At 39.2% G+C, this 19183-nt stretch overlaps 1 long non-coding RNA gene across 1 annotated transcript in view; it reads left to right on the top strand.

Annotated features, from left to right (window-relative positions):
* Positions 1 to 1490: 1490 nt before the first annotated feature.
* The window catches only part of LOC143840697 (uncharacterized), a 55599-nt gene continuing 37906 nt past the window's right edge, over positions 1491 to 19183 (top strand). Inside the window, exons 1-2 of the long non-coding RNA XR_013232329.1 lie at positions 1491 to 1556; positions 1696 to 1760. This is a non-coding gene — a long non-coding RNA (uncharacterized LOC143840697). The remainder of the gene's footprint in view (positions 1557 to 1695; positions 1761 to 19183) is intronic.

Raw genomic sequence — 19183 nt, 5'->3', positions numbered from 1 at the left:
GCGCAGCCCTGCCGGGTTTGTTGGGCACGGAGGGGGAGAGAGCATGTTTCCCCTTCCCCTTAGTTTACTCCCAGCTCGCCTCTCCCCTTCTTTGCTGCCCCGGTTCCTCTGCCCCATAGGTTTCCCCTTTATATTGTTTCCCCTACTTTAAGCTTTGTATTGTATATTTGTGCTTTGTTCATTCACACTGTTTTATAAAGTTTTTGTATTTTCTTAGAGACCTTGCCTCCGTTCTCGTTTGTGGTTGAGGTGTGTGTTTGGGAATGGATGGGAGGTGGGTGGCCGGCCTCTCTGCGGTCCTTAGCTGCGGCGATCCCCTCACCCCCCTCCACTGTGTGCTCTCCGGCCGCCTTTCCATCCGTGTTCCCTTGGGTTCCCCCCCCAGCCTGCGCCGCCGTTCGTTCCGGCAGCTGCTTGAGCGGTCGTGCCACCTCCGACCCTCCGGCCTCCCCGATTATGCACGCGGTCAATTCGGCGCCGTCTCTGGTTGCGCCCTGGTCGCCCAGGAAGCTGCGCTTTCTTCCGCGTTCCGCTAACGCGACTTTTTCGGCGGCGTGCACCGAATCTGCGGCCGGTTGCAGCCGACTCCGTGCGTTATCAGTGATTTTAGTCGCCTCCATTCTACCCCGAACGCGCGCTAAAACCCCCGTGCATAATGGGTCTTTGTGAGATTTGTGAAATGGTAAATGGAACTCTAGTATGCTAAAGACAACAAATTCACAAGGAGTCTTCAGCTGACTTTCCTTTACCTGTCCTCCAAATTTGGTGAGAATTGAATTTACAGGGTCTGAGTTACAGCCTCCAAAAGAAAGTGATGCCAAGAAATTGCTTTATGGGGAAATGATCTCCTTGGAGGGCAGCTAGAGGAGTCAGCTGGAGATCCCCTGAGAGCTTCCACAGGATCCATTTTATATACTCCTGAACCTCTTGAACCTGCACTTGCTAAAATTACCACTTTTGGCCCATTATGCACGGCCGCCGAAATGGTGATTTCGGGTCACATGGAAAACGCGACTCACACCGGTTATGCACGGAGCGGGGCGCGATGGTGGCAAAACTCTGAGTAACCGATTATGCACGCGGCGATCCAGGCGCCGCTTCTGGTTGCGCCCCGGTCACCCGGAAGCTGCGCTTTCTTCCGCGTTTCGGGAACGCGGCTTTTTTGGCGGCATGCGCCGAAGCTGCGGCCAGTTGCAGCCGGCACCGTGCGTTATCGGTGATTTTAGTTGCCGCCATTCCACCCCGAATGTGCGCTAAAACCCCCGTGCATAATGGGTCTTTGACAGGCACAGGTTTAGGAGGTTCATGAATGTGTAAAATGGCTTGCAATTTGGTCTTGTTGTGAGTAAGCTAGTTTCTCAAGGGATGTGAACTATAAACTCTTTGATGTTGTGTAACACTTTGCGTGAGCTAAGGTGCAGGCAGGATGTTGATCTGTCGTTATTATGGAGACTGGGAATTGGTGTTTCTCTGTGTTCCTGATCTTGAAATGCAGATTGGAATCCACACCAGCAAGAAGTGGTCACATGGTTCCAGTTCTGACAGCCAGCCTCTGGGTAGGTTAGAGTTATGATCTGGTTTTGCTGTTGGGGTAGCGCTGTCAGAGCAGTATGTTAGTTCTGTTTGCAAAATGCTTTCAAATTCATCAATCTTTTGTGTTTTCATCTATTTCTGTTATGCTTTCTATCAATAAAGATGCAAAGTGGTGCTTATTTGGAAATGCACACAGCTGGCCTGTTCTGTTGGCCCACCCCAGAAAGGTAAGCCGGGCAGAGAGCAGGGGGTATGGGAGGGAAGGAGAGGTTTGGGCCACAGGCTAGCCTCAGGGAGCCTCTGTGGCTGCCCACCCGAGATCTTGGGTGTGAGGGCATGAGGCAATGAATTTAACAAATGATTTTACTGAAGCAAAAAAATCCAATTGGATATACAATGAATAATTTAACAGACATTGCCAAATTAAACACAGATGATGTTTTTCAATATCAGCCAAAATATTATCAGTAAGTTGTTTGTGCTTTGCCCTACCTGTGTCTACTTAAAAAAAGGGTTGCTGTTTTACATTGTATACTTTTAAATTTCCTGATTCTTTAGGACCCATGAATACTATTGCAACTTCTTTGCCACCACTTTGTTTATTTTGTGTCTCCTCTGCATTTACGGAAAATTTCTTTGGGTAGACATATTGTCATGTGGTCTAATATTTCAGTTGCAAGCCAGGGAGATGCAATATTATATAGGTTCCTGCAATCACCATTATTTTTCAATGCACTAGTCATTATTCTTACATGCATAAATAAGGGGACAACAGTTCTCAGTAGCCCTGCATAGTTTGTGTTAGACACAAAGTAGATGAATAGCAAAAAAGAGGTTTGCATTGCTAATACTAACAGCAAATGAGCAGTAAGATAAATAGGTCTCCAATTCTTATCAAACAAAATGTAAATTAAGAAAATAGGAAGTCCAAAGTACAAACACCAATTATGTGCTGAACTGATGATAGGTTCATATTGTGCAGTTATTCTAACCTTTATATCTTTCACTACAATTTTTGCTGTGTTGCTAATGGAAAGAACAGTATTAAAACTATGCCAACATTCATGGCAATAAAGAATTGATATATCATCCTAAAGTTTTTATAGCCTTATGTGTATGTCCAGCCCCAGATTCACTTTGCAACCCTCCATGACCCCAAGAGCCTTGCCAGTAGGAAAAGAAGGGACAGCAGTAGCCACCATAGTATTGGCTGACCTAAACTTAACTGTGGCAGGCTCAGCAATCTGAAGAGCCCCGTACGGCAGGAGGGAATAACATAACATAAACATTATCTTTCAGCTGCCTTTTAGATAAAAATCACCATTGATCTTCATGTCTAAGTTCTTGCAAGATTGTTTTTAGACTTTGGCTAAAATTGTTGTGAACAACAATTATAGTTGTTTATATTCAGTACTGTTATTGGACTATAATTTCTTGTCAAAGACAAATCTTGTTTTTCCTTAGGTAATGATGTTATATTAGGCTCTTTCCACATTTATGACATCTTTCCTCCCTGTAAAATAGAGTTTAGCATATTTTGTAAGGGTTGTAAAATGTCATCCTCAAAACATTTATAAATACAAACACCACAATCCATCTGCAGCCTTTCCTCGTTTTATCCTTGTTATATCGCTTCCACAACTTTTCTTATTGTTATGGTTCCATTCATAATTTGTCTTAGGTCTTCTTTAATCTTAGGTAAATTTTGTTTTCTAAGGTATTCATCTATGTTTCTGATGACACATTGTCCTTCATAGAAGTTAAAATAATACTTACAAAATGTTTTTGAATAGCCACTTTATTAATTAATGCATCTCCAATTTATAATTTCAATATAATCTTCTTTTCTCTTTTTTTCTCAGTTTCTATGCCAGGGAGTTCCCTGGTTTAGCTGCAAATTCAAAATGTCTTTGTTTCGCATAATTCTATTTTATTTCTATTTTTCTTGTTAACATTTTATTGTTGCTGTACAATCCTGATTTGTTGAGATATATTTGTATTCCCTGGGAAATTATTTAATATATCTTCTTTTCTTTAATCTTCTTCAAAATATTTTGTAATTTCTCTTATCTCTTCCCCTTAAGTTCAAAATTATTTTGTATCAAATGATGTCTGATAAAGACTTTACTTGCATCCCAAGCTAGTCAGTGCCTTTATTTTAAAGTCAGTGCCTTTATTTTAATTGATTTTTAAAAATTCCTTAATTTTTCTTACAGTCCTCAACCACCTCTTCTTTTTTTGTTGCAACACCATCTAAATCAGGCTTTCTGAACCAGGATTTCATGAAATCCTGGGGTTTCTTGATGGACCTGGAAGGGTTTCCTGAACAGGTGGGAGATAATTACTGTATGCATTTTAAAAGTTGTTAAACATTTATTGTGATATGGCCATATATGGTCATGTCAACCTGCCCCCTCCCAAAATAGCTAATGATGGACTGGAGAGGGTGGGAAGGGGAGGCCCCAGGTGGGCATGTACACAGCTATGCTTTCCAACCATATTCTGTACCATTGTACTACTTCTGGGATTTCACAAAGCCTGAAGAATGTTTCAGGGGGTTCTCAGTGGTTAAAAAGTTGAGACAGGCTGATTTAAAGGTATTGGGTTTTCTTTTATAAGACAAATTCACAGGGTGGTAGTCTGAAAAAATGGGTAAAACCTCAACTTTGACGACTTTGGTGGCTAAATCTCTGGAAATCCAAATCATAACTGTTCTTGAAAAATACCTGTTTGAGAAAAATAAGTATTCTCTTGAACTATCATTTTTCTGTCCCATATATCAACCAACAACTTTCTCCCATTGCACTTTCATCACAGGTAACATAATTTTTAAAAAGCTGTATCCTTTCCCACTTTTAAAACTTTCTTTTATCTTCTCTGTGTTGTTTTCTGCACCAAATTCTCAGCTATTGAAATCCTTATAGCCTTTTCTTTGTAATCTCCAAAAGAGGTTAGCTCTTTATAAAGAGTTTAATCTTTGTTATAGGGGAAATTTCTCTTTGTGTATGGAATTAATTATTTCCTGAATTAATTATTTTCTGAAATAATTAATAGACTAGGCTTAATGTCCACATAAACTGCAACATAGTTGTGATCTCAAAGTCCTTCCAGGCTACCTGGTCACTCAACCCCCAAGCTAGCTGCAAAAGTGTTTCTTGTGGCTGAAACTACTTACTGATGGAATACTGCAATGGACTTCTATATTGAGATGAAACTATTGACAACTCTGAATTTTTGACAGAAATTGATATAAGGCAACATTTTAACTAGTGACTTGAACAAACCTGAAATTGAGTAAGTTTGAGCTCAGTGCAATGCAAGCCTTTTGTATAAAGACATTTACATTTTGTTATGCGTATGCTTTTTGCAATTTTGGGAGGGTTTCTTTTGTCTTTTCTTTTCACATTCTGCTATATACAGTCTGATCTCCTTTATAAGGAATTCACATTTACTTTTTAAAAATACAATTTCTGTTGTTTTGACTGGACTTAGAAAATATTTGAGGATTATTTTTCTAAGAATGTAAAAATAAGATCTTTCAGGAGGCTAGAATTTTCAGTGCCATTTGACTACTGAATTTTTTGTTAGGATACTGAGACAGATTATGGGTATAGAGGAGGATTTAGAAACAGCTCTGCTTGTCTCTTGTCCACCACCATGATCATTAATTTTCATAAATGATTAGATGAATTTATCTTGAGAATCTTTATGATAAAAAAAAATCAAGGTTCTTTTAGGCAAATTATTCCTCTTCTTTGAACAAGTTTTTGTCTACATAGCAATCAAACTCTGTAAAATTCAAAAGGGGCCCAAAAATCATTTTCTGAAATGGAAAATCAAAGCATAATGGCATTCATCCCTAGGCCTAGAGTTTAGGGGAATAGTTCTAAATAATCTCACACTTTTGGGTTCCTTAACAGTCTTCTCTAGCAATTGCAGTGAGTTGATTGTGAATAAAATTAAAAGAATCAACATATAAAAGGGGAGTTTATCATTTTCCCAATGGATGCCTTAAAAAAAAGGGAAACTGCAGATTCAGAGGGCCTCCAGGCTCATAACTATTCTGTGCACATGAGGGAATGGAATGGTTTTGGTTTTAGAATATGCTGGAGCCAACAGTAGACATAATATAGTGAAATAATATTCAGGCTTTGAGTCAGTTTTTCAGTAAGTGAAGGGAAATTACTGTCCCACAGTGAGTCTCTGTAATAAATTTGTCTGAAGGCCAGTCCTAAATGGGCTTAAGGTCGGACATGGTTCAATTTGTTACTTCTAAAGATGACGGGGATATTTAGCTTAAAGAAAATGTAGACAGCCAAAAAGATGCTCAGACTTAAATGCAGTGAATTTTATTACATCCTAGTGTTCTAGCTGTAGAGTCCTCCAAGTTTCATTATTTGGAGCCGTGGGTTACAAATTTATACATGTGTGCTCTATTGCAGAGGGGAGGAAAGCTATAACTAAACTGAAGTCACTCAAACTTGTGGCAGACTGTATGTGCCCGGTTCTCTGTACAAAATTCAGAAATTTAAAAAATGAAAAAACAATGGAGATTCCTAAAACTAAGACACATAATTAAGAATTCCAAAATATATGGAGAAATTTAGATGATGAAAGCTAAATAATGTTTAACCTGGAACCCTCAGTGAAAAGCTCCTTCCAAGCAATAAACATTACAACTAATATTCCAGTACTATTTTCAGAACAATAGCCCTTTGATCTTCCATAGTGATCACAATGACAGCGAAATAAAAGTATTAAAATCCAATATAATAAGACTGAACCAAAAGGACAAGTTTCACAAAACTGTTCACTTTGTGTAAAAGTTCTCCTCTTTAGTTCAGGTTTTTATATCACTTCATGAGATGAAACGGTGAGAAACTCTTTGCAAGTGAAAGGGAATATGCTTCTCAGGTGGAAGAATCTGGTCCTAGTTTGATTCTCTATGGTTGATATCCAGTCCTTTTAATTATTGTCCATATTTTGGCCCACTTATCATGCATTAGTATATACATCTAGAGAAAAACCTGGGTAATATTTGGGTAAAATTGTTTGCATGGTAGTGCAAGATGACAACATCGCAGTAGCCAAATGGCTTCTTCCTCCAATTTAGAGTGAGGACAATGCAGGGCTTAATTTATCTTCAGAGACATCAAGCCTGACTGGTAACAACGTGGTAATCTTTTCCCTAAATGATCCATGGTTGACTGGAATAATGCAAACAGAAGTTTCTTAGAAGCTGATTCTGAATCAGCTTAGACTAGAAGAACAATGGCTATGAACAAGCACAGAAATATGTGTGAAAAGTTGAAGGTAGGGTGGGTGTGGCAAACATACTTACACCTTCTACAGTGTTCAGTTTTGCAATAAGAAACAAACCAGCAGCACTTGGTAGTACCATCAGCCATAGAACAAGCCTTAATGCATAAGGCTTAGCCATCAGTTAGTTGATCCCTGGTTACAGGTAGGCTACCAGGTTGTTTTCCTAGGACACAGCACTTATCACCTACTAAGAAGTATTTAGCAAGTAATTATCACCTTAAGGATTCCAGTTCAACAGTGAATGCCAGCCCGAATCCCCCACCCTCACCTTTAGATATATTTGAAAGATAGTTGGTGTGAGAGACTGATGAATGGAAAAAATCATAGAATTCATAGAACATCTGATAGAATTAACAACCTAAGGTTGTAAAAATAATCATGCAGTTCTTTCCTTTAAATAGAGTTAAGAACTTGTCTGTTGGAATTAAAAATTTTTTAAAAAGCAAAAGGAGAAGAGTCTAAGATGAGAAACCAGGAAAGGATTTTTTTTTCCTTTTGGCTCCTAAGTTAATTGTAACAAATCCAGTTCTTTCAGCTTCTCCCTTGACATCTCCTTCTCCAGTTCCTCAGAGATCATATTACAGTTTCAGGGAAGTGCTGCTGCTGCTGGACCAGATTCTGACCTAAAAGTGGGACTATCAGTTTCTCCACTGTGAATGTATCATGAGTATGTTGGAATGGAAACTGCACATATTCTTTATTAACTCAGGTGTCTAGGCAAACATAAAAAGGGAAATTGTGGAACAAACCAAGCATCTGTTTTCAAATTTAACAAGGAAAATCTGGAACTCAGTAGATAGATAGTATAAGGGATCCAGTACGAAACCATGAAAACTACATATTTAAATTCCCACACCAGCAGATTTAAGTTGGAAGCAATGCACATTCCAAACCAGACAAATAATTAGACTACGGAGGTCTGTTTCATATGCTATTTTTGATCATACAGTGAATTGAGAGCTGCTATGTTAGCTGTCCTTGTTGCCACATGTTCTAGGAGAATCAAGGTTTCCAGTTCCTACATGCAAGAGAATCTGCATGACAGTCTACATGACAGTAGTTAATTCTGACAATGAGATACCTTTGCTGTCTGGATGAGCAACATTTGCATGAGCAGCAAGAAGATGTCACAGCCCATTCCCTTACTTTTCATGGGCCACCTCTACATGTAATTGTACTCTAATATTGGCAAGTAATAAAGTGAAAGCAAGTGATATGATTTGATGCCAATTCAAGCAATATCAAAAAGATTACCTCAAACTACATAAAAACAATACTGGGTGGCATAATAATTAAGGCTGGATCATACCTTTTTAAAAACTGGTACAGGAAGGAAGTAGAACAAATGCAACCAGTTCTCCTCACAGCAGCCCCAGTGCTTGTGGGCATGTAAGATGGGACACCATCCTTAATCAAAACAGGGACCAATGTGATGCATGGAATGGAATGCTGAGGGAGGCTTGCTTTGGTGTTCGGGACAGTCTATTTTATAAGATTAAAATGAGGACAAATGAGAAAAGATAAAATATTTAATTCACATAAAAGTTAGAATGACACAGTCTGATCAATAGCTCTGGATTCAGGTAAACTCTCACAGAAATTCATAGAATGGCCATGAGCAAGCCTCAGTCTTTTGACTTCAGTTCCATATCCCTATAATGGAAATTGTGGTAACCAAGATCTGTTTTTGGAGTGTGTATATTGGGGGGGGGGGGAATAAAGCATGATATTGATTTTAAGATACTTTTCATAATTGGAATAACTTCTACTGAAATTAGTAATAATGATTTCTAAATTGAGATTATTTCGTGTTCTATAGGGGACATTATGTGTGAAGCAGCACTTCAAGTTTGAAGAATCTCTTTTTGCTGCTATGCAAAGTCAACTGTATACGCCTTTCGTGGGAGGAAGAATAGTTTTGGTGATGTTTTCTTCTAGCTTTAACTAGAGCCTAAATTCTTTAGGTTGCCTTGCCTTGTCCAAAAGGCTTATCTTCAAACAGTGAACATACTGAACACAAAAGAAAAACAGAAATGTATGTTTGTGTCTAAAAGCAAGGCAACGATCCACCTCTCAACACAGTTAATCAAGACTGGAAAAAAGTCCATTGTGATTACTTGAAAACTTGGTCCAGTTTATCATTAAATCAGCAGTACAATTACTATTTATTAATTCCACTTTATTCTGAAGCTTACTATTTCACGCTTACCCAGTCTTTAGATTTCCTGACCCTAGGTGGGAGAATATTGCCATGTTATAGATCTCTCTACTATGTGACTACAAAGATGTCCCACTGTGGATATTTCAGTTTTAAAAGTGAGATGAGACCTGATAGTGATACCACATTAAACACATCTCCTATTGATCCTCTCTAACCTTGCAAAAGACTGCCTTGCATTAAGTACCTTTTATTTCACTGCTGCTGATGGGACCGCAGATGTTAACTACCAGGCTAAATATCCTCAAAGGTCAGCAGACAGGGCAATTGAGAGGTCACAAAGTCATAGTTTCCTGGCTAGAAAAACAAGAGTTGTATTTATTTCCCTGTTCTCTGTTATAGCCTGAGAACAATGTTGAGCATTGCTGCAGGTTTTCAGTAAAGTCGAAGACATTGGTATCACTTTTCTCTCCACTTTCCTTTTTAAATGTGTTTTAGTACTTGCCTGTTCACAAATTACTCCTGAAAGACAAAGGTTCTCTAAGAAATACTATGCACACAGACGTGTTCAACATTGTTTAGTATTTCTGCATTTCTGGTAAACTGTATCTTGCACTGCAACTTATTATCCCCTTTTATAAGTAGGTTTAGCACCAAGTGTTTGACTAAGAATCCACTATCCACCAGCCCTCACATGGTGCTATGCCATAATCTCTGTAAAAGTGCACAAGGGAGGAGTCAACTAGATTGTGCTGATGCAGCCATGCCCCTGATATCAGTACATGGGCTGCTGCTGCCCATACACAGAATACACCAAAGTAGGATGTGGGTTCTAGTTTGTATTCTCTTTTTGTATTCTCTTTGTATTCTCATCAACTTGTTGATAGCCAAAAATCAAATTTTGCTTTCTAGCCAGCATCTCATTTAGTTGGAAACAAACCCATGCTTCCTGTTTGCTGCATGGACACTTTTTTCTATTGAACTATCAGAGGTGAAGGTGCAATTGAGTATTCCTGGGTTGCTGCTTCAATGTCTGTATTTGTCTGGCAAAAAAATGATCTTCCCAGATCCCATTCTGGCCAAGACTTTTGGGGTTGGTTCTGTGGAGAGAGCTACAGATGGATATAATAAACCATGTTTCCTAACTTGTTTGTACATCTGGCACCAAAGAATTTGGCTGGGGGGGGGGGTGCAGAGCTCTCTGGGCATGACTCCTTTTCCAGAAGGGTTAAATTTGAGTATAGTAGCACCTTAGAGACCAATAAGAATTTGGTGTCATGACATTTTGAGTGACAAAGTTCCCAAAAGGCCAAACTAGACAACTTTGGGGCCAACCTGTGGCCACGAGTACCATTTTGGAAGGAAATCTAGCAATTTTGAAATTTCAATGTATGCTGGATTTTCCCCACACACACTTCCCCACTCTGAGGTAAATTAAATTTTCCCTTCAAAATAAAATGCTGTTCCCTCACAAACTGATCTGCCCTTGTAGCATGATTTCTTTGTTATAAAATAAAGCTGACTATGGCTGATTCTAAATGGTGAAATCCTTACTTCCACATGATGTTGCCAAACTGTCGCCCTTCTGGGGATCAGGCCCCCAAAGCCCCGGGCTAAGGAAATGCAGAATTTTTTCAGTTCCCTTAGCCCATGGCAGGGGCCAACAGGGCCTGTTCCGTGGCAGGCCCATGTGGAAAGGGAAGAGCCGAGCCTTCCTATGTCCTAACACATGAGGCTGGCTTCATGGTGCTTTGTTGCGCTGGGAGGCGGACCAGGACATTTGTTTTTATTTTGCAGTAAGGTGGGATTGTGTCCCTTCCTGCCAAATAACTGTCCAGCAGGCTTCCGCATGGTGGAATCATTCTGCCACTGCTGTGTCCTCCGTGGGGCACATTTTGGCACAGAGGTAATTCCATCACTGAAATGTGTCCCCCGTAGGGACACACAATGCTGTGGAGCATTGCAGCTCCACAGCAACGCATCAGCGGTGGCCCAATGTGGCTGCCACCATGCAAAATGAGCCCCTGAGAAACATCTGTTCATGGGTCATTTACTGTTAAGGATGAATTCTTTCTAGCAAATAAGGTTTTTGACATTCATTTACTTTGTTTGCAATGTCTATTTTCTGCAAAGTATGATCCACCTTGATGATTTGTTCTCAATTGAAAACGAACACTGTTTTGAGTAGTTTTATATTTGTACAGTGGTATCATTCAGCATCAAGTAGTTACTGTTGACACATGTTCACATGCACAGGCTTGCTTGGATTTCATATTCTCTATGGTCATCATGGGCAGGTTTATGTATCATTTAAAGCCAACAATGCTAACATACATGTGTTACATTTATGTCTATACAATCAACAGTGTTAGTCATCAAGTGACATGAAACTTGTTGAATTGAATTATAATTCTTAGGAACCAGGGTGTGGACAATGTAAAACCACAAATGTAAGTCAGCTATCTAAGAGAGTATAGGCTAATTTGGAGCTTTTATGCCTGGCAGTATCTATCAGTTAGTGGCCTTCAGTATGTTGGTCTATGCTCTGAATGCTCTGTCAGCTGCTTCGGGCAATTGGATGAAAAGTATAGTTGTGGCAAAGTACATATACGTACATATATGCACAGTGTTAACAGTCTGGCCCTCAATATTGAATCTGAAGGGTCAGAGTTAGATTTCTTGATTAGTACCATCATTGTCTCATGGTAATAAAATGGGTTAAAGAAGCTGTTTAACTAGAATCCTGGTGCCCCACTTGTAGATAAGACCCCAGTTGTAAAAGAAACCAGTTTTTTGGAGAACAGGTAAGAGTCATAAAGAGTTAGGCTTACTAGCATAGTAGAATCACCGCCCCTGGGTGGACTTAGAGCTCATTATTAGAGCTCATTTTAATGCACATACCCCAGTGCATTAAATTTATGGAAACTGTATGTTTGGGGTGTATAGGGGAAAAAGTGTGAGCCCAGCCCAGGACTGCCCTGGGGGGGACAGTTTAGATGGAATTTTCCTGATTGAACTGTATAAAAGATTGCTTTGGACCAGCAAGTTTTGAGTAAAGTCTTGGCTTTCACCAAAGAAGGCTAAGCTTTGCTCCTGTTTGCGCAAACATAAACCTACTTTCTTACTGAAGTCTGTGAGATTTATTTGGCCTAACAAATCATTCAGACAAAACAAATTCATGTGTGTAGCCATATTAGTTTGAAGCAATAGAGCAAAGCTGAGTTCAGTAGCACTTTAAGACTGCGTATAAACTGTCATGGGCATGTATACTTCAACAGATACGTAGGCAAAACAGGCAAGGCTACCACAGAGGTATTGAAAATAGAGAGATAAGCTATGTACTGCCCGCAGGGAAAGAAGTATAAAAAGGAATGTGTGCAAAGTCATTGTCATGCACTTTCAAATATCGGGGGGGGGGGGGGGGACGGACAATATTTTTCAGGAGTTTGAAGGTGTTGGTTGGATATTATGTACCATCAGTATCCCCTCTCCACCTGCTTGTAGTAGGAGGGGGAGGTTGATTAGCCTATCTTGCCAGGTTAGCTTGCTAACCGATAATGTTATATTGTAATTGTTGCTGAGGGTTTTTAATGGATTTTATTGGGGGTTTTAAAATGTTGTAACCCGCCACGAGCCGTAAGGGAGTGGCGGGCAATAAATTGAAAGATAATAATAATAATAATAATAATAATAATAATAATAATAATAATAATAATAATAATAATAATAATAATAATAATGTTACAACTGCAGTTTGAACTGAAGAGAGATTGAGCATTATTAGTCACAATTATTTTCTGTAAGGGATAATTTCTTCATTAAATCACATCTTAAGAAGCATCAGTTATGATGTCTAAAATGAATTTTTGAAATCTAATGTCAGTGAAGGGGCCTCTTGTGAAAGAAACAAAAGCCCTACAGGGAGGGGTGAATAAGAGAAGGAGAAGGGAGGGGAAGAATAAGAGAATCTTGCAGCATTAAACACCACTTTCTGTGGAAACAATTAGTGATGTAAGTGTATTCTTGAAAATGAACTACTTTAGAATGAGATTACTTACAAGCATCATCTCTGCTATAATACCCATAAAGAGTCCTGCAGTTCTGAGAAGTCCTCTTCAGAGACAATGCTTATTGGAATTCATAGACAATATTTCATGCTGTACTCTTTGAAATTAGCTAATGTTTGGGTCATGCATAGTCTTCAAATTGCCAAAATCTCCAGGGCTTTGCTGTAGGGAAACCTGATGTAGTATATAAAGTATTTAAACCGCAAAATATATTTGCAGCTGGCAACCAGTTGGAGTCCTTAAGGGGGCTTCAAAACTACCAATGTACACAAAGGTAGGAGGAATTTCTTCCATAAAGTATGGCAAGCCTCAAGATGTAATTTGTCCAAAGTATCATTGTTATATATTATGTAGAAATATATATTCCATTCCACCCAAGTCCCCATTGCTATGAATAGTTTAAAGGGATTAGATGTGCTAAGAAAATCAAAGCAGGCCAGTCAACAAAATGAAACATCTGCTGTGATACACATCCAGCTGGACAGTGTTGTGAAATGACAGGCTTACCAGGGCACTGAATAAACACAGCACTCCCTTTGGGCTACACCCATTGACATGAAGGGCTTTGGCTAACTCAGGTGATTTTTGGATTCTTCAGCTGTAACATTATTTCAACTGAATGCAAGTAAATCTGTGGAGCAGGACATGTTTGATTACAATATGCACCCATCTACCTCTCCAGAACTTCAGACATTTTCAGAAGCAAAATATCAATGGAATGAATTTCCCATTCTGTAATGCTGCTGCTGAAACTTACAGCTTTATAATCTGGCTTTAGCGGCTGTTTTAATTCAATTGCACCTATACTTTTCACCCATTTACTTATGCATCTTGACTCTTACTAGCCCTTCCTGGCAACTACTCCCTACCTATATGTAACATTTGAGGAAAACTGTTTCAGTGGATCTGATGAAGTGTGTATGCACATGAACGTTTATACTCAGAATGAAACTTTGTTGGTCTTAATTGTGCCACTGGACTCAAGCTTCAAAACCAGGACTTCTTGCATCTGTGATGAAGGTAAGAGCTATGGCTCTGTGGTAGGCCATATGCTTAGCATGCGGAAGGTCCCATTTTCAATGGAAGTATTTGCATTTCATGTATCAGCTGTAATGGGATATGCACAGTCAAGAGTATAAAACAAGAAGCTCCTGTGGAGGGCAGCAAACTGGGAAAGACTGTCAGAAAGGAATAGGGGTGTAGCCCTTTATTAGTTTAAAGGTAACTTTCTTGTTTGTCCCAGCAATACAATTCTCAGGCTTGCTTCCGACTTCTTCACACGTTCTTCTTCCAGTCTGTAATCTTCCCGAATAAACACTTCATTCTACCTAATTGACCTTGGCTCCCATAGCAGTTCTTTATGAAGAAAAGCTTGGCAAGTTGTTGGGGATGAACTTTCTGTGCCTGAGATCCTGGACAGTTATTGCTAGTCAGAATAGAGCAGTGAACTAGATAGACCAATGATCTGGCTTGATATAAGGCAGTTTCTCATGTTCAGTATTTGAATATTCAAATTATTCTGCTGGATTCTATGGGCAGTACCCATGTGAGAAACACCACATCTGCCTGAAGGGGTGAAAGTGGAACATTTATTTTCCTTGAAATTTTATATGTATATTAGCTTCAAAGCCTGTTCCTAAGAACAGGCCTTGAAAGGGTCCGCTCCCCGGCCCCCAGCCAGGCAGCTTGTGGCTTTGGGCTGCAGTTTGCAGCCTGATCAAGTGGGGTGGATGGGGGCTACCAAGCTTGTTAGCAGGCCCGGGACAGAGCTCCTTAGAAGGCAGCAGGTTGGGAGGCCCTCATTAGCAGGCCCATCCTAGCAGGCCGGAAGACCCTTGTTAGCAGGCCCTGCTTAGCAAGTCAAGAGGCCCTCATTAGCAGGCCCTCCACCACCACCTTTTTCCCAGGGCCTCTCCCCTTACCTGCTGCTGGCTCCAGGCACTAAGGTGCATCTGAGAGCAAAGAGGCTAGAGTCCAGGGACAAAGGGCCGAAGCTGCAGGGGCAGGGCCAATCAGTGTGCAGCTGGCTTCACCCTGATTGGCCCTATTCCAACTTGGACAGCCAGACACATTCCCCCCCCCTCCCCAGGCTGTTTCAGAAATATATAGAGGAACCATGGATAAGGATGATACAAATCTGTACTTACCATTCTGTTCCACTAACCTAGCTCCCAAATACTTTGAATTTTGCATTATATAATAGTGTTGTTCATAGATCTATTGTGAAAGAAAGAAAACTTTCCTTAAGGTCTGAAGCAGTAGAGTTCAAAATTATTATCTTTAGAAAATTCTTCCACATTGATTTGGCTGCCATCAAATCCTTGTACAGTAAAACTATGTATACTGCAGCAGGTTCTAGGGTGCATATTAGGACATTCTCTCAGTTTATAGACCAGGGGTGCAAATGGTTGGACTAGATGACCCATGGTAACCCTTCAACTCTATGTTTCTGTATCATGTAGCTGTATATTGCTCTGGGAGATCAGTGACAGAAGCAATCTATTTTACTGGCAGCTCATCCACCATTATCCATCACCTTGTGTAACAACCCAGGATAACTACTTAATAACCTCAGGATTCTGCAGATCAACATTGCAAAAACCAGATAAAACTAGTCTGGGTCTACAATTTTCAGAATCTGACATGACCAGTAGATTAGTAGGCACGGTTCGTCAATTCTACCCTCACACTGAGGACTTTCACTTTGCCTTCAAGCTATTTATGAGGACCATGTGATCTCCAGGAGCAGAATTTTGGGGAGTTCCAGGCTACAACTGGAGGAGAGATGAAGGAAATTCCCATTCTTCAAGTTTTAGGCCATTCATTGCTTGCTGAGTATAATATAAGTGATACTTATACTATCCAACTGTCTCCAAGTGATACTTATACTTCATTTAGTATGAATCACAAAGAATTTTGGAAGTGGGAAGGACAAATCATTCTTACATCCCTTCTTGACTTTGATGATACTTAGGAAAATAATAGTTTCTCAGTTTCTAATTTGTAGTAATAACTCACAACTGTTACTATAATGATCATAGGCATCTCAATTTCAAGTGAAACATTTGAATACTAGATTGGGTGTATACCCATATGATAAATATTCTATCAAGCAATTCTCTGCTCTTCTAAGGATTGTGCCAGTTAATATAATTAACAATATCAGTCAAAAGAAAATTTCAATAGTTATTTGCTGGAATTACTTTGCACACAACATAGATTAGAATGGGGAATGCTATACAAATGTTGAATATCTATTAGCCATCACATTAATTGGAATTATTAGAAGATCTCAATATAAAAGATTAGAAGATATCAACATAAAAGATTTCAGCCAGCAAAAATCTTTGCAAGTGGAAAGCACAACATATAACCTAGGATAAATGTTAAGGCCACCACTTGTATGGTCATGGGCAGTCAAATCTCAGTTCAGCTAAGGTTAAATTTAAGTCGATAAGAAAGACTGGAATGTGGATTGGCTTAATGTGATTATGGATTGCACTGCATTGCTATCTGCAAATATTACTTGGTAGAAGAGTATTTTAATATCACATTTGGCTCTGTCACTAAAAAAAATCACTGACACCCTGATCCTAAATAGATGGTGTCTAACATCTATGAAAGAAAATGCTTTGCATATATACCACGATTTTCTACCATGTAAATATTAGCATTCTTCTTTTAGAAAAGAACAAAGATTATTCTGCACAGGCATTTCTTTGAATGTGGAACAAACCACGAACATAACAATGTTGTGATTGCCATTTCACTAAAATTCCCATAATGTCCATGAGCCAAAGTTCCTTGTGTCCAACTCCACAGAGGCAAATGAAGCTCTCTGAAAATTAATGGGGATTTAAAAATGTAGTATCTTCCCAAACCTATCCAGGCCTATGAACCCTGAATCTATTACTTTCCAATAGGATACAGCACATATAAGCTGGCCCTATAGCTCATAGAGATCACTCTACAGAACTGCCTGCAATAGTCAGCTCCAGCATACTCTCCTGAATTCTCTATGTACTTTGTTGATGCTGGCTTCTCTGCACATATCCTTTTGTACATATGAAATTCTCATACAAGAATATAACAAGGACAGTCTAATAATTAAAGCAAACAGAGAGAAACAGACCTATCCACTGTCAATATGATAAATAAAGAAAAATGTCCTATTTTTGTTGTTTTCCTTGTTTCTTTATTCTTTAGGACTTCTGTCAAAACGGAATCCAGGTAATCTCCATTTTCAGTTCTTTCATCAGTGACAAGTCCTTATATGTTAATAGTATAATACTGGTCACAGGCTCACATAGGTATGGGGATACCAGTCTGTACTGACACGTTCCCCGGAACGGTGCATATGAAATTCTCACCTTTGTTGAAGTGAATGGGAGCAATTCTTATGAACATTACCAACCTTATGTGCAAGCAGCTGAAAACCACTTCTACATAGCAATGGTTCACAAATGAACTATGAGGTTTGTAAGCCTTGTTTCTACATGCCTCATTACATTGGAAGTTGGATTATTCAGGAAGTTGAAGCGATATGCTTTTTGTTCATGCATGAATGTCAAGAAGTCTTGAAGATGCCACTGGACTCAAACTTTATTCTGTTGCTTCAGATAAACACCGCTACCTACCTGAATCTACTGACATGCAATCACACAATTAGAAAGGAAGTTCCTACTTTCATCAGCTTTGGACACTTCCTCAATAATGCCACATTCCTGAAATCTTTACTACCTGTGTGTCCCCACTAAACCAAGCATGATCACTTGAAAAGAGTTGCTTTCATGACATTTATATGCAATCAATATGCTGTATGTCACAGTTACCTCTGGTATTTATTGGAGCAAGCCTTAGACTTCCACTGAATTTGGATCTACCTTTTACTATAGAAGACAGGCTGAATTTACTCCTAGCCAAGTTTCCCTATCCACTGACCCTCCAGCCAAAGTGGAACCAGACAAGAATCACTTAAAAGCACTTTGTCAGACCTGTTGCCACAAATCTACCTACTTTGATGATGTGTTTTACCCTTAGGTGAGGAACAAAGTCTATCCGGTTAATATTCAGATCTGTCAGAGCTGAAATACCATAAAACTGTCCTCCGTTTAGTGGCTCCAGGTACATTATAAAAACTAAATGACTGTAAATTACCTCTTTGACTCATTTATGTTCCAAACTGGGCCATGCAGATGGCAAACATCCATCTGAATACTTTTAGTAGGGCTTTTAGAATGCCAGATTAATTTTTAAAAGGTCTCTGTTTGGCTAAATTCTTTTTCAAAACTTGAATGGCATAACACTTTCTTATAAAAATAAAAATAATTTGTGTTTAGTACTAAGTGTGTGGTATACAGCAATAATAATATTAATAACAAGAAGGGATAATTTTCAAGTGTCTAAACATGCAGCATTTGGGAGGGATAGACATGCTACTCTTCAGGAAAGAATACAGCTTTCGATTTTTTTAATGACAAACTGCCCCCCCCTTACTAATTTGCATTCAGCAAACTGCTCTGAAGAGTCAATTCAAGCAAGCACGTGCCTGCATACACACACACACACATATGCTTCATCTTCTAAGTACTTAACTTTTCAGAAGCAAGCTTGTAGCAATTAGTGCTTGTTGTGTGATGGAGTCTGCTGTGTTGACTGAGCCAATTAAGAGATCAATTAGTGCAGTACAGAGTGCTTAGAGAGGTAGTCTTGGTTGACATCAGTCAGGTGAGCAGTCCATATACAATAGAATACTGGGACAGCGAAAGAGCACTTAATGGCTGCAAATCTAACAAGTTATTCACACACTTAGCTCGCTTTCTGAATCTAAAAGGGAAAACTGCATTTACTGTATCATTTCTTAGAAAATTGTCAAAGTAGAGATTACTGTATTGCAAACTCATTTTTTGGCAAATTTTAAAGTTACACAACCTTATTAAAATTATTATAATAATAACTCAGCTTGTCTGATTCTCATCTAAGAAAGCATGACCTAAATAATGAGATACAATGCCAGTGATGGTCCATATTGATGAGCAATTTCTAGGAGGTTGTGTTCATGTAACTCTTCCTCCACCCCTTTCATGGAAAGAAGAAATGTGTG

The sequence above is a fragment of the Paroedura picta genome, chromosome 6 (assembly GCF_049243985.1).
Source record: "Paroedura picta isolate Pp20150507F chromosome 6, Ppicta_v3.0, whole genome shotgun sequence".
Lineage (NCBI taxonomy): Eukaryota > Metazoa > Chordata > Lepidosauria > Squamata > Gekkonidae > Paroedura > Paroedura picta.
This window is presented reverse-complemented; position numbering and strand designations above follow the sequence as displayed.